Source organism: Squalius cephalus (assembly GCF_949319135.1).
Source record: "Squalius cephalus genome assembly, chromosome: 7".
Taxonomy (NCBI): Eukaryota; Metazoa; Chordata; class Actinopteri; order Cypriniformes; family Leuciscidae; genus Squalius; species Squalius cephalus.
The window spans coordinates 2167501-2181890 of record NC_137128.1 but is presented as its reverse complement, the minus strand read 5'-3'; the positions used below and the strand labels follow the sequence as shown (position 1 = coordinate 2181890).

The window sequence follows — 14390 nt, the reverse complement described above, 5'->3', positions numbered from 1 at the left end:
GTTGAGATGGAGAAGAGTGAGTAGTGTTGAGACGGAGAAGAGTGAGTAGTGTTGAGAAGAGGGAGTAGTGTTGAGACTGAGACGAGTGTTGAGAGTGAGTAGTGTTGAGAGTGAGTAGTGTTGAGAAGAGTGAGTAGTGTTGAGAAGAGTGAGTAGTGTTGAGAAGAGTGAGTAGTGTTGAGACTGAGAAGAGTGAGTAGTGTTGAGACTGAGAAGAGTGAGTAGTGTTGAGACTGAGAAGAGTGAGTAGTGTTGAGACGGAGAAGAGTGAGTAGTGTTGAGACGGAGAAGAGTGAGTAGTGTTGAGACTGAGAAGAGTGAGTAGTGTTGAGAAGAGTGAGTAGTGTTGAGAAGAGTGAGTAGTGTTGAGACGGATAAGAGTGAGTAGTGTTGAGACGGATAAGAGTGAGTAGTGTTGAGACGGAGAAGAGTGAGTAGTGTTGAGACGGAGAAGAGTGAGTAGTGTTGAGAAGAGTGAGTAGTGTTGAGACTGAGAAGAGTGAGTAGTGTTGAGAAGAGTGAGTAGTGTTGAGAAGAGTGAGTAGTGTTGAGAAGAGTGAGTAGTGTTGAGAAGAGTGAGTAGTGTTGAGAAGAGTGAGTAGTGTTGAGAAGAGTGAGTAGTGTTGAGAAGAGTGAGTAGTGTTGAGAAGAGTGAGTAGTGTTGAGAAGAGTGAGTAGTGTTGAGAAGAGTGAGTAGTGTTGAGACGGAGAAGAATGAGTAGTGTTGAGATGGAGAAGAGTGAGTAGTGTTGAGACGGAGAAGAGTGAGTACTCTTGAGATGGAGAAGAGTGAGTAGTGTTGAGACGGAGAAGAGTGAGTAGTGTTGAGAAGAGTGAGTAGTGTTGAGACGGAGAAGAGTGAGTAGTGTTGAGACGGAGAAGAGTGAGTAGTGTTGAGACGGAGAAGAGTGAGTAGTGTTAAGACGGAGAAGAGTGAGTAGTGTTGAGACTGAGAAGAGTGAGTAGTGTTGAGAAGAGTGAGTAGTGTTGAGACGGAGAAGAGTGAGTAGTGTTGAGACGGAGAAGAGTGAGTAGTGTTGAGACGGAGAAGAGTGAGTAGTGTTGAGATGGAGAAGAGTGAGTAGTGTTGAGAAGAGTGAGTAGTGTTGAGAAGAGTGAGTAGTGTTGAGAAGAGTGAGTAGTGTTGAGAAGAGTGAGTAGTGTTGAGACGGAGAAGAGTGAGTAGTGTTGAGACGGAGAAGAGTGAGTAGTGTTGAGACTGAGAAGAATGAGTAGTGTTGAGATGGAGAAGAGTGAGTAGTGTTGAGACTGAGAAGAATGAGTAGTGTTAAGAAGAGTGAGTAGTGTTGAGAAGAGTGAGTAGTGTTGAGATGGAGAAGAGTGAGTAGTTTTGAGACTGAGAAGAGTGAGTAGTGTTGAGACTGAGAAGAGTGAGTAGTGTTGAGACTGAGAAGAGTGAGTAGTGTTAAGAAGAGTGAGTAGTGTTGAGATGGAGAAGAGTGAGTAGTGTTGAGACTGAGAAGAATGAGTAGTGTTAAGAAGAGTGAGTAGTGTTGAGAAGAGTGAGTAGTGTTGAGACGGAGAAGAGTGAGTAGTGTTGAGACGGAGAAGAGTGAGTAGTGTTGAGAAGAGTGAGTAGTGTTGAGACGGAGAAGAGTGAGTAGTGTTGAGACGGAGAAGAGTGAGTAGTGTTGAGACGGAGAAGAGTGAGTAGTGTTGAGACTGAGAAGAGTGAGTAGTGTTGAGAAGAGTGAGTAGTGTTGAGACGGAGAAGAATGAGTAGTGTTGAGAAGAGTGAGTAGTGTTGAGACTGAGAAGAATGAGTAGTGTTGAGACTGAGAAGAGTGAGTAGTGTTGAGACTGAGAAGAGTGAGTAGTGTTAAGAAGAGTGAGTAGTGTTGAGAAGAGTGAGTAGTGTTGAGATGAAGAAGAGTGAGTAGTGTTGAGATGGAGAAGAGTGAGTAGTAGTGTTGTCACGATACTAGAATTTCTAACTTCGATACGATACCTTGAAAAATATCGATATTCGATACCATTTTCGATACCACGGAGAAAAAAACTGCCACAATATTAAGGGGTTATTTTTTTTATTTAAAGCTAAATATAACAAGTCTAGAACATATATTTTACATTAACAAAAATGTCCTGAGGTAGTGCACTTGTTCAAAAGCCTCTCAGATTGCATTACATTCAAAAACCAATAAAGTGCAAGTAAAAAAAAAAAAAGTGCAATCTTTTGTATTTCCAAGTAAAATCAAATCCAATCACAATGTCAACAAAAGATACTTAAACTTCAAGCAAAAACAAAATCAGTGCAATCTTATGCATCAAGTATCAAATTAGTAAACAAAATAATTAAATGGAATCTGTTGCTGCAGTTTTATGCAGATTTTCTCTACAGAGGTGAGTGAGATTGACACCCATTACTGTATCCTACAGTTGTTTTGCAACTTTCAGATTTTGAGCTAGGAACACCAGCATGTCAATGTGCTCCTCTGTAAGTCGTGCCCTTCTTGCACTGCAAATGAGCCCTGATGTACTAAATACACGCTCTGAAGCTGAACTTGAAGCAGAGATACACAGATACTTTTTAGCAAACTGGGCAAGGTGAGGTAAAGTTGTCTCATGTGTCCTCCACCATGTGAGTGGGTCCTCTCCTGCACTGATTTCAGGCATCTTTTCATATACTGAAAACTCATTTTTGAGTTCTGTTTCTGCACCCTCACCTTCTTCTCTGGATGATGAACCCTCTCCATGTTCACTCTTTTTTTCCCCCTGTATGTTTGCTAACAGACTCTTCAGATCTGATTTAGTTTTTTTTGCTGGTTGCTGCTTGTCATCTGGAGATGATGTTTGCTGACTTTGGCCCCCTGCTTTTAGCAAATTGACACTGACCATACGATTCTGTTTAACCTCCTCTCTTAAGGTTACAAAACTGTCCTTGAACCTTGGGTCAAGAAATGTGGCAGTGTTTAATATCAGCTGCAGATGTGTGTTCTCATATCTCTGTCTGAGATCTTCTCTGATGTTGTCTTTAAGTTGACGTTTTAGGTTGCTGTCACCTTCCTCAACTGTCAAAGTAGAGAAGATCTTCCAACTCAGAGGCAGGACTGCAGAGAGAGTGGTGTGTTTTTCACCACTAAGGGCATCCATGAAAGAGCTGACAGGGTTCAATACCTCTTTTACAGTCTCAAGAACTGTAATATCTGAATCTTTTGGCATGAGGTGCCATTTCTTCCGATCATCAGCTAGAACTGAACAGACAGCTTGCTGCTGTTCTAGAAATCTCTCCACCATCTCATAAGCTGAGTCCCAGCGTGTGGGCTCATCATGGATCATTCTGTGTTCAGGCAGTTGCAAATCTTTTTGTTTTTTCTTCAGCTGTCGCAACATCTTTGGTGACCTGCTGAAGGCAGACACTGTCTTTCTCAACCTCGACAGTGATCCAGACACACGGTCTATATCCAGGCCCTTGTTAATGGCAAGGTGCAAGTTATGCCCAAAGCAGGGGACCCATGTGAAGTCTTGCTGAAATGCTTTCTTGTTTGCTGAAGCATTATCAGTGGTGATACCAGCCATGTATGACATGTCCAGCTTCCATGCTTCTTGTATCATCTCTTCCAATGCTTCCCTCAAGCATTCTGCTGTGTGCTCAGTGTTGAGCCCAACACAGCCCAAACACCAGCTCTGCATGTCCCAGGTTTCAGTGACAAATTGCAGAGTTACTGCCATGAACGTGGAAGTGGCCCTGCTTGTCCACAGATCAGTGGTGCATGAAAAAAAGGTTTTCCTTCCAAGATGGTTCATGACTATTTCTTTTGTTTCGTTATATAGGGCTGGGATTTCAGTGTGCATGAAAAAGTTGCGTGAAGGAAGGGCATACCTGTTGTTCAAATGTTCAAGAAGTTGTTTGAAGCCAGGTTTCTCAACAGTATACACAGGAACCTGATCCATGCATATGTACACTGCTACAGCCCTGTTCAACTTCTTGGCTTCATTTGAGTTTGCTTCATACTTTCTTTGCTGTTCAAATACAGCTGGTAGTGTAGGTTGTGATTGTGTTGTTTTTGTTGCAGGTCGAGTCTTATCTTCTTTCTGGTGCTACAAGAGAATGCCAAACTTTAATAAACATTTTTTATTTTTTTTTAGACCACACTTTTAAAATTAACTGAATGAACTAATCTAAGAACTTAGGTTAATGGTAATAGATATTTGTTAACATAAATAAGCAATGAAAAATACTTACAAAACATTTGTTAATCAAAGTTAAAAGTTGATTTAAACTAACATTCACTAATACATGTACTAATTAAAATCCAAAGTTCTATTTGTTAATATTTTTTCATTGGACCAGAGCTAACATGATCCGTTATATTTTTATTACCTAATACCTACTGTTATCAAAGATTAAAATATACTGTAACAAATGCATTGCTCATCGGTCATAAAAGCTGGTTAATACATTAACGTTATTTGATGAACAGATTTAAACGCAAACGTGCGTGCATCACACGCGAAAACAGTGCTCACTGGATCGACATGAAGTCGTCAAGTCACCTTTATTTATATAGTGCTTTTAACAATACAGATTGTGTCAAAGCTCTTAACAGTATCAAATTGGAGGATAGAGTGTCAGTAATGTATAATAATAATACCAACCTCGAGAAATTCTTTATACAGATCCGGGTGTCGGTCTCTCAGGTGCTTTGCTATATTAGTGGTGTTAGCGCCTTTTGTTAGCACTGTTCTGTAGCATCTCTTGCATATTGGCTTGCTTGTGTCCTTCGGCTTTCCGTGTTCATTTGCCTCATATGCAAAATATTTCCAGATAGCACTCCTGCTGTGTTCCTTATCAACCAAAGCCGGTCGCGCGGGCGCTGCACTCGCCATCTTTCCATTCACTTCACTTTTGCTAACCAGAGCGAATGAGACGAGTGCGAGTGCGCGTGCGGTGTTTTTCAACGCGTCTTTGGAGAGAAGTGAAAGTGAAAGCGCGGCTAGTATCGATACTTCGGGAAATTAGTATTGGTACCGTTCAGATATTTCAGTATCGATATTTATCGAAATATCGATATTTTTGACAACACTAGTGAGTAGTGTTGAGATGGAGAAGAGTGAGTACTGTTGAGACTGAGAAGAGTGAGTAGTGTTGAGACTGAGAAGAGTGAGTAGTGTTGAGAAGAGTGAGTAGTGTTGAGAAGAGTGAGTAGTGTTGAGAAGAGTGAGTAGTGTTGAGAAGAGTGAGTAGTGTTGAGATGGAGAAGAGTGAGTAGTTTTGAGACTGAGAAGAGTGAGTAGTGTTGAGAAGAGTGAGTAGTGTTGAGATGAAGAAGAGTGAGTAGTGTTGAGATGGAGAAGAGTGAGTACTGTTGAGATGGAGAAGAGTGAGTAGTGTTGAGACGGAGAAGAGTGAGTAGTGTTGAGACTGAGAAGAGTGAGTAGTGTTGAGACTGAGAAGAGTGAGTAGTGTTGAGACTGAGAAGAATGAGTAGTGTTGAGAAGAGTGAGTAGTGTTGAGAAGAGTGAGTAGTGTTGAGAAGAGTGAGTAGTGTTGAGAAGAGTGAGTAGTGTTGAGAAGAGTGAGTAGTGTTGAGAAGAGTGAGTAGTGTTGAGATGGAGAAGAGTGAGTAGTTTTGAGACTGAGAAGAGTGAGTAGTGTTGAGACTGAGAAGAGTGAGTAGTGTTGAGAAGAGTGAGTAGTGTTGAGAAGAGTGAGTAGTGTTGAGAAGAGTGAGTAGTGTTGAGAAGAGTGAGTAGTGTTGAGAAGAGTGAGTAGTGTTGAGAAGAGTGAGTAGTGTTGAGAAGAGTGAGTAGTGTTGAGATGGAGAAGAGTGAGTAGTGTTGAGATGGAGAAGAGTGAGTACTGTTGAGATGGAGAAGAGTGAGTAGTGTTGAGACTGAGAAGAGTGAGTAGTGTTGAGAAGAGTGAGTAGTGTTGAGATGGAGAAGAGTGAGTAGTGTTGAGATGGAGAAGAGTGAGTAGTGTTGAGATGGAGAAGAGTGAGTAGTGTTGAAACTGAGAAGAGTGAGTAGTGTTGAGACTGAGAAGAGTGAGTAGTGTCGAGAAGAGTGAGTAGTGTCGAGAAGAGTGAGTAGTGTCGAGACGGAGAAGAGTGAGTAGTGTCGAGACGGAGAAGAGTGAGTAGTGTCGAGACGGAGAAGAGTGAGTAGTGTCGAGACGGAGAAGAGTGAGTAGTGTTGAGACGGAGAAGAGTGAGTAGTGTTGAGACTGAGAAGAGTGAGTAGTGTTGAGAAGAGTGAGTAGTGTTGAGAAGAGTGAGTAGTGTTGAGAAGAGTGAGTGAGTAGTGTTGAGAAGAGTGAGTAGTGTTGAGAAGAGTGAGTAGTGTTGAGAAGAGTGAGTAGTGTTGAGATGAAGAAGAGTGAGTAGTGTCGAGACGGAGAAGAGTGAGTAGTGTCGAGACGGAGAAGAGTGAGTAGTGTCGAGACGGAGAAGAGTGAGTAGTGTTGAGACTGAGAAGAGTGAGTAGTGTTGAGAAGAGTGAGTAGTGTTGAGACGGAGAAGAGTGAGTAGTGTTGAGAAGAGTGAGTAGTGTTGAGATGGAGAAGAGTGAGTAGTTTTGAGACTGAGAAGAGTGAGTAGTGTTGAGACTGAGAAGAGTGAGTAGTGTTGAGAAGAGTGAGTAGTGTTGAGAAGAGTGAGTAGTGTTGAGATGAAGAAGAGTGAGTAGTGTTGAGATGGAGAAGAGTGAGTACTGTTGAGACGGAGAAGAGTGAGTAGTGTTGAGACTGAGAAGAGTGAGTAGTGTTGAGAAGAGTGAGTAGTGTTGAGAAGAGTGAGTTCTGTTGAGAAGAGTGAGTAGTGTTGAGAAGAGTGAGTAGTGTTGAGAAGAGTGAGTAGTGTTGAGAAGAGTGAGTAGTGTTGAGAAGAGTGAGTAGTGTTGAGAAGAGTGAGTAGTGTTGAGACGGAGAAGAGTGAGTAGTGTTGAGACTGAGAAGAGTGAGTAGTGTTGAGACGGAGAAGAGTGAGTAGTGTTGAGACGGAGAAGAGTGAGTAGTGTTGAGACGGAGAAGAGTGAGTAGTGTTGAGACGGAGAAGAGTGAGTAGTGTTGAGATGGAGAAGAGTGAGTAGTGTTGAGAAGAGTGAGTAGTGTTGAGACGGAGAAGAGTGAGTAGTGTTGAGACGGAGAAGAGTGAGTAGTGTTGAGACTGAGAAGAGTGAGTAGTGTTGAGACTGAGAAGAATGAGTAGTGTTAAGAAGAGTGAGTAGTGTTGAGACTGAGAAGAATGAGTAGTGTTAAGAAGAGTGAGTAGTGTTGAGAAGAGTGAGTAGTGTTGAGATGAAGAAGAGTGAGTAGTGTTGAGATGGAGAAGAGTGAGTAGTGTTGAGATGGAGAAGAGTGAGTACTGTTGAGACTGAGAAGAGTGAGTACTGTTGAGACTGAGAAGAGTGAGTAGTGTTGAGACTGAGAAGAATGAGTAGTGTTAAGAAGAGTGAGTAGTGTTGAGAAGAGTGAGTAGTGTTGAGATGAAGAAGAGTGAGTAGTGTTGAGATGGAGAAGAGTGAGTACTGTTGAGACGGAGAAGAGTGAGTAGTGTTGAGACTGAGAAGAGTGAGTAGTGTTGAGAAGAGTGAGTAGTGTTGAGACTGAGAAGAGTGAGTAGTGTTGAGAAGAGTGAGTAGTGTTGAGAAGAGTGAGTAGTGTTGAGACGGAGAAGAATGAGTAGTGTTGAGACGGAGAAGAGTGAGTAGTGTTGAGACGGAGAAGAGTGAGTAGTGTTGAGAAGAGTGAGTAGTGTTGAGAAGAGTGAGTAGTGTTGAGAAGAGTGAGTAGTGTTGAGAAGAGTGAGTAGTGTTGAGATGAAGAAGAGTGAGTAGTGTCGAGACGGAGAAGAGTGAGTAGTGTCGAGACGGAGAAGAGTGAGTAGTGTCGAGACGGAGAAGAGTGAGTAGTGTTGAGACTGAGAAGAGTGAGTAGTGTTGAGAAGAGTGAGTAGTGTTGAGACGGAGAAGAGTGAGTAGTGTTGAGAAGAGTGAGTAGTGTTGAGATGGAGAAGAGTGAGTAGTTTTGAGACTGAGAAGAGTGAGTAGTGTTGAGACTGAGAAGAGTGAGTAGTGTTGAGAAGAGTGAGTAGTGTTGAGAAGAGTGAGTAGTGTTGAGATGAAGAAGAGTGAGTAGTGTTGAGATGGAGAAGAGTGAGTACTGTTGAGACGGAGAAGAGTGAGTAGTGTTGAGACTGAGAAGAGTGAGTAGTGTTGAGAAGAGTGAGTAGTGTTGAGAAGAGTGAGTTCTGTTGAGAAGAGTGAGTAGTGTTGAGAAGAGTGAGTAGTGTTGAGAAGAGTGAGTAGTGTTGAGAAGAGTGAGTAGTGTTGAGAAGAGTGAGTAGTGTTGAGAAGAGTGAGTAGTGTTGAGACGGAGAAGAGTGAGTAGTGTTGAGACGGAGAAGAGTGAGTAGTGTTGAGACGGAGAAGAGTGAGTAGTGTTGAGACGGAGAAGAGTGAGTAGTGTTGAGACGGAGAAGAGTGAGTAGTGTTGAGATGGAGAAGAGTGAGTAGTGTTGAGAAGAGTGAGTAGTGTTGAGACGGAGAAGAGTGAGTAGTGTTGAGACGGAGAAGAGTGAGTAGTGTTGAGACTGAGAAGAGTGAGTAGTGTTGAGACTGAGAAGAATGAGTAGTGTTAAGAAGAGTGAGTAGTGTTGAGACTGAGAAGAATGAGTAGTGTTAAGAAGAGTGAGTAGTGTTGAGAAGAGTGAGTAGTGTTGAGATGAAGAAGAGTGAGTAGTGTTGAGATGGAGAAGAGTGAGTAGTGTTGAGATGGAGAAGAGTGAGTACTGTTGAGACTGAGAAGAGTGAGTACTGTTGAGACTGAGAAGAGTGAGTAGTGTTGAGACTGAGAAGAATGAGTAGTGTTAAGAAGAGTGAGTAGTGTTGAGAAGAGTGAGTAGTGTTGAGATGAAGAAGAGTGAGTAGTGTTGAGATGGAGAAGAGTGAGTACTGTTGAGACGGAGAAGAGTGAGTAGTGTTGAGACTGAGAAGAGTGAGTAGTGTTGAGAAGAGTGAGTAGTGTTGAGACTGAGAAGAGTGAGTAGTGTTGAGAAGAGTGAGTAGTGTTGAGAAGAGTGAGTAGTGTTGAGACGGAGAAGAATGAGTAGTGTTGAGACGGAGAAGAGTGAGTAGTGTTGAGACGGAGAAGAGTGAGTAGTGTTGAGATGGAGAAGAGTGAGTAGTGTTAAGAAGAGTGAGTAGTGTTGAGAAGAGTGAGTAGTGTTGAGACGGAGAAGAGTGAGTAGTGTTGAGACGGAGAAGAGTGAGTAGTGTTGAGACGGAGAAGAGTGAGTAGTGTTGAGATGGAGAAGAGTGAGTAGTGTTGAGAAGAGTGAGTAGTGTTGAGACGGAGAAGAGTGAGTAGTGTTGAGACGGAGAAGAGTGAGTAGTGTTGAGACTGAGAAGAGTGAGTAGTGTTGAGACTGAGAAGAATGAGTAGTGTTAAGAAGAGTGAGTAGTGTTGAGACTGAGAAGAATGAGTAGTGTTAAGAAGAGTGAGTAGTGTTGAGAAGAGTGAGTAGTGTTGAGACGGAGAAGAGTGAGTAGTGTTGAGACGGAGAAGAGTGAGTACTGTTGAGACGGAGAAGAGTGAGTAGTGTTGAGACTGAGAAGAGTGAGTAGTGTTGAGAAGAGTGAGTAGTGTTGAGACTGAGAAGAGTGAGTAGTGTTGAGAAGAGTGAGTAGTGTTGAGAAGAGTGAGTAGTGTTGAGACGGAGAAGAATGAGTAGTGTTGAGACGGAGAAGAGTGAGTAGTGTTGAGACGGAGAAGAGTGAGTAGTGTTGAGATGGAGAAGAGTGAGTAGTGTTAAGAAGAGTGAGTAGTGTTGAGAAGAGTGAGTAGTGTTGAGACGGAGAAGAGTGAGTAGTGTTGAGACGGAGAAGAGTGAGTAGTGTTGAGACGGAGAAGAGTGAGTAGTGTTGAGACGGAGAAGAGTGAGTAGTGTTGAGATGGAGAAGAGTGAGTAGTGTTGAGAAGAGTGAGTAGTGTTGAGACGGAGAAGAGTGAGTAGTGTTGAGACGGAGAAGAGTGAGTAGTGTTGAGACTGAGAAGAGTGAGTAGTGTTGAGACTGAGAAGAATGAGTAGTGTTAAGAAGAGTGAGTAGTGTTGAGACTGAGAAGAATGAGTAGTGTTAAGAAGAGTGAGTAGTGTTGAGAAGAGTGAGTAGTGTTGAGACGGAGAAGAGTGAGTAGTGTTGAGACGGAGAAGAGTGAGTAGTGTTGAGACGGAGAAGAGTGAGTAGTGTTGAGATGGAGAAGAGTGAGTAGTGTTGAGAAGAGTGAGTAGTGTTGAGACGGAGAAGAGTGAGTAGTGTTGAGACGGAGAAGAGTGAGTAGTGTTGAGACTGAGAAGAGTGAGTAGTGTTGAGACTGAGAAGAATGAGTAGTGTTAAGAAGAGTGAGTAGTGTTGAGACTGAGAAGAATGAGTAGTGTTAAGAAGAGTGAGTAGTGTTGAGAAGAGTGAGTAGTGTTGAGATGAAGAAGAGTGAGTAGTGTTGAGATGGAGAAGAGTGAGTAGTGTTGAGATGGAGAAGAGTGAGTACTGTTGAGACTGAGAAGAGTGAGTACTGTTGAGACTGAGAAGAGTGAGTAGTGTTGAGACTGAGAAGAATGAGTAGTGTTAAGAAGAGTGAGTAGTGTTGAGAAGAGTGAGTAGTGTTGAGATGAAGAAGAGTGAGTAGTGTTGAGATGGAGAAGAGTGAGTACTGTTGAGACGGAGAAGAGTGAGTAGTGTTGAGACTGAGAAGAGTGAGTAGTGTTGAGAAGAGTGAGTAGTGTTGAGACTGAGAAGAGTGAGTAGTGTTGAGAAGAGTGAGTAGTGTTGAGAAGAGTGAGTAGTGTTGAGACGGAGAAGAATGAGTAGTGTTGAGACGGAGAAGAGTGAGTAGTGTTGAGACGGAGAAGAGTGAGTAGTGTTGAGATGGAGAAGAGTGAGTAGTGTTAAGAAGAGTGAGTAGTGTTGAGAAGAGTGAGTAGTGTTGAGACGGAGAAGAGTGAGTAGTGTTGAGACGGAGAAGAGTGAGTAGTGTTGAGACGGAGAAGAGTGAGTAGTGTTGAGATGGAGAAGAGTGAGTAGTGTTGAGAAGAGTGAGTAGTGTTGAGACGGAGAAGAGTGAGTAGTGTTGAGACGGAGAAGAGTGAGTAGTGTTGAGACTGAGAAGAGTGAGTAGTGTTGAGACTGAGAAGAATGAGTAGTGTTAAGAAGAGTGAGTAGTGTTGAGACTGAGAAGAATGAGTAGTGTTAAGAAGAGTGAGTAGTGTTGAGAAGAGTGAGTAGTGTTGAGACGGAGAAGAGTGAGTAGTGTTGAGACGGAGAAGAGTGAGTAGTGTTGAGACGGAGAAGAGTGAGTAGTGTTGAGATGGAGAAGAGTGAGTAGTGTTGAGAAGAGTGAGTAGTGTTGAGACGGAGAAGAGTGAGTAGTGTTGAGACGGAGAAGAGTGAGTAGTGTTGAGACTGAGAAGAGTGAGTAGTGTTGAGACTGAGAAGAATGAGTAGTGTTAAGAGTGAGTAGTGTTGAGACTGAGAAGAATGAGTAGTGTTAAGAAGAGTGAGTAGTGTTGAGAAGAGTGAGTAGTGTTGAGATGAAGAAGAGTGAGTAGTGTTGAGATGGAGAAGAGTGAGTAGTGTTGAGATGGAGAAGAGTGAGTACTGTTGAGACTGAGAAGAGTGAGTACTGTTGAGACTGAGAAGAGTGAGTAGTGTTGAGACTGAGAAGAATGAGTAGTGTTAAGAAGAGTGAGTAGTGTTGAGAAGAGTGAGTAGTGTTGAGATGGAGAAGAGTGAGTACTGTTGAGACGGAGAAGAGTGAGTAGTGTTGAGACTGAGAAGAGTGAGTAGTGTTGAGAAGAGTGAGTAGTGTTGAGACTGAGAAGAGTGAGTAGTGTTGAGAAGAGTGAGTAGTGTTGAGAAGAGTGAGTAGTGTTGAGACGGAGAAGAATGAGTAGTGTTGAGACGGAGAAGAGTGAGTAGTGTTGAGACGGAGAAGAGTGAGTAGTGTTGAGATGGAGAAGAGTGAGTAGTGTTAAGAAGAGTGAGTAGTGTTGAGAAGAGTGAGTAGTGTTGAGACGGAGAAGAGTGAGTAGTGTTGAGACGGAGAAGAGTGAGTAGTGTTGAGACGGAGAAGAGTGAGTAGTGTTGAGATGGAGAAGAGTGAGTAGTGTTGAGAAGAGTGAGTAGTGTTGAGACGGAGAAGAGTGAGTAGTGTTGAGACGGAGAAGAGTGAGTAGTGTTGAGACTGAGAAGAGTGAGTAGTGTTGAGACTGAGAAGAATGAGTAGTGTTAAGAAGAGTGAGTAGTGTTGAGACTGAGAAGAATGAGTAGTGTTAAGAAGAGTGAGTAGTGTTGAGAAGAGTGAGTAGTGTTGAGATGAAGAAGAGTGAGTAGTGTTGAGATGGAGAAGAGTGAGTAGTGTTGAGATGGAGAAGAGTGAGTACTGTTGAGACTGAGAAGAGTGAGTACTGTTGAGACTGAGAAGAGTGAGTAGTGTTGAGACTGAGAAGAATGAGTAGTGTTAAGAAGAGTGAGTAGTGTTGAGAAGAGTGAGTAGTGTTGAGATGAAGAAGAGTGAGTAGTGTTGAGATGGAGAAGAGTGAGTACTGTTGAGATGGAGAAGAGTGAGTAGTGTTGAGATGGAGAAGAGTGAGTAGTGTTGAGACTGAGAAGAGTGAGTAGTGTTGAGAAGAGTGAGTAGAAGAGTGAGTAGTGTCGAGAAGAGTGAGTAGTGTCGAGAAGAGTGAGTAGTGTCGAGAAGAGTGAGTAGTGTCGAGAAGAGTGAGTAGTGTCGAGAAGAGTGAGTAGTGTCGAGAAGAGTGAGTAGTGTCGAGAAGAGTGAGTAGTGTCGAGAAGAGTGAGTAGTGTCGAGAAGAGTGAGTAGTGTCGAGAAGAGTGAGTAGTGTCGAGAAGAGTGAGTAGTGTCGAGAAGAGTGAGTAGTGTCGAGAAAAGTGAGTAGTGTCGAGAAGAGTGAGAAGTGTTGAGATGGAGAAGAGTGAGTAGTGTTGAGAAGAGTGAGTAGTGTTGAGAAGAGTGAGTAGTGTTGAGAAGAGTGAGTAGTGTTGAGAAGAGTGAGTAGTGTTGAGAAGAGTGAGTAGTGTTGAGTAGTGTGTGTGTTGAGAAGAGTGAGTAGTGTTGAGATGGAGAAGAGTGAGTAGTGTTGAGATGGAGAAGAGTGAGAAGAGTGAGTAGTGTTGAGATGGAGAAGAGTGAGTAGTGTTGAGTGTGTGTGTGTGTTGGTCAGGTCAGGTGACTCCTCGCGCTGGTTAGGGTAGAGGAGTGAGTAGTGTTGAGTAGGGCTGCACGATGTGTCGTTTAAGCATCGATATCGCGATGTACGAATCCACGATAGTCACATTGCAGGATGTGCGATGTAGGCTGTCGTAGTTGATCCGTTATTCATTACCGTACGGGCCAGCTGCTCACAGGCCCTTGGACGAATGTGATTCGCGGATTAATTGCACAGCTTAACCATCATAGAGTGAAAGTTTATCATTTGCATGTGTTTTTAAGTCCTGTCAGTTTAACAGGGCGCATATAAGAACGAGCAGAGAGAGAGAGAGAGAGAGAGAGAGAGAGCGAGAGCGAGAGAGAGAGCGAGCGAGCCCCGGCCGCGCGCGCGCTCACCTTCACCGTCTTCAAACAACACGAGCGCTGTCTTGCTCTCTCTCCCTCGCGCACATTAATCTAAATAAATTGACACGATGGTGTCGAACAAAAGAAAAAGAAACTATCCAGTGATGAAATGTTTTCTGTGTTGTCAAATCTTGTGCGATATCCTAAACTGCCGAGATAATTACACAACGCGTGCCGTACACGTCCGATTCGCGAACTAATGATTCCTTTGAACCGATTCAATTTAATGAATGGTTTAAACAACTGACCTGTCCAACACTGAACTCACGAGACGTCTGAATTGGTGTATAAAAAAATCTGTAACACTTTACAATAATGTTCTATTTATTAAATTATTTAACTACATTAGTTTACTATTACTAAACTGCACTTCTACAACAATTTCAACATTTAGGCTATAGCCTACATTATTGAAATCAAAAGTTGTACAGTATTTGCTAACATAGTTAATGCACTGTGAAGTAACATTACCAAACAATGAACAGCTGTGTTTTTATAAACTAAGATAAACAAAGATTAATAAATATAGTAACAGAAGTATTGCTCATGGTAAGTTCATGTTAGTTAATATGTTAACAATTCAAACCATATCCTAAAGTTACAAACAAATAATTTACTCTAATTTAAATAATACTCTGATGTTTAAATCATTTAAAATGAGAATGTAAGTGTGCTCACCCCATTTTTCTTTGTAAGAAAAAATTAGATTAGATTTCATATCGCAATATATATCGCAGAAAAATAAAATATCGCAATGTCATTTTTTCCCAATATCGTGCAGCCCTAGTGTTGAGTA

General features: G+C 42.4%; 1 protein-coding gene across 2 annotated transcripts in view; it reads left to right on the top strand.

Annotated features, from left to right (window-relative positions):
• The window catches only part of LOC307161632 (SUN domain-containing ossification factor), a 58084-nt gene that overhangs the window by 9086 nt on the left and 34608 nt on the right, over positions 1-14390 (top strand). The window lies entirely within an intron of this gene.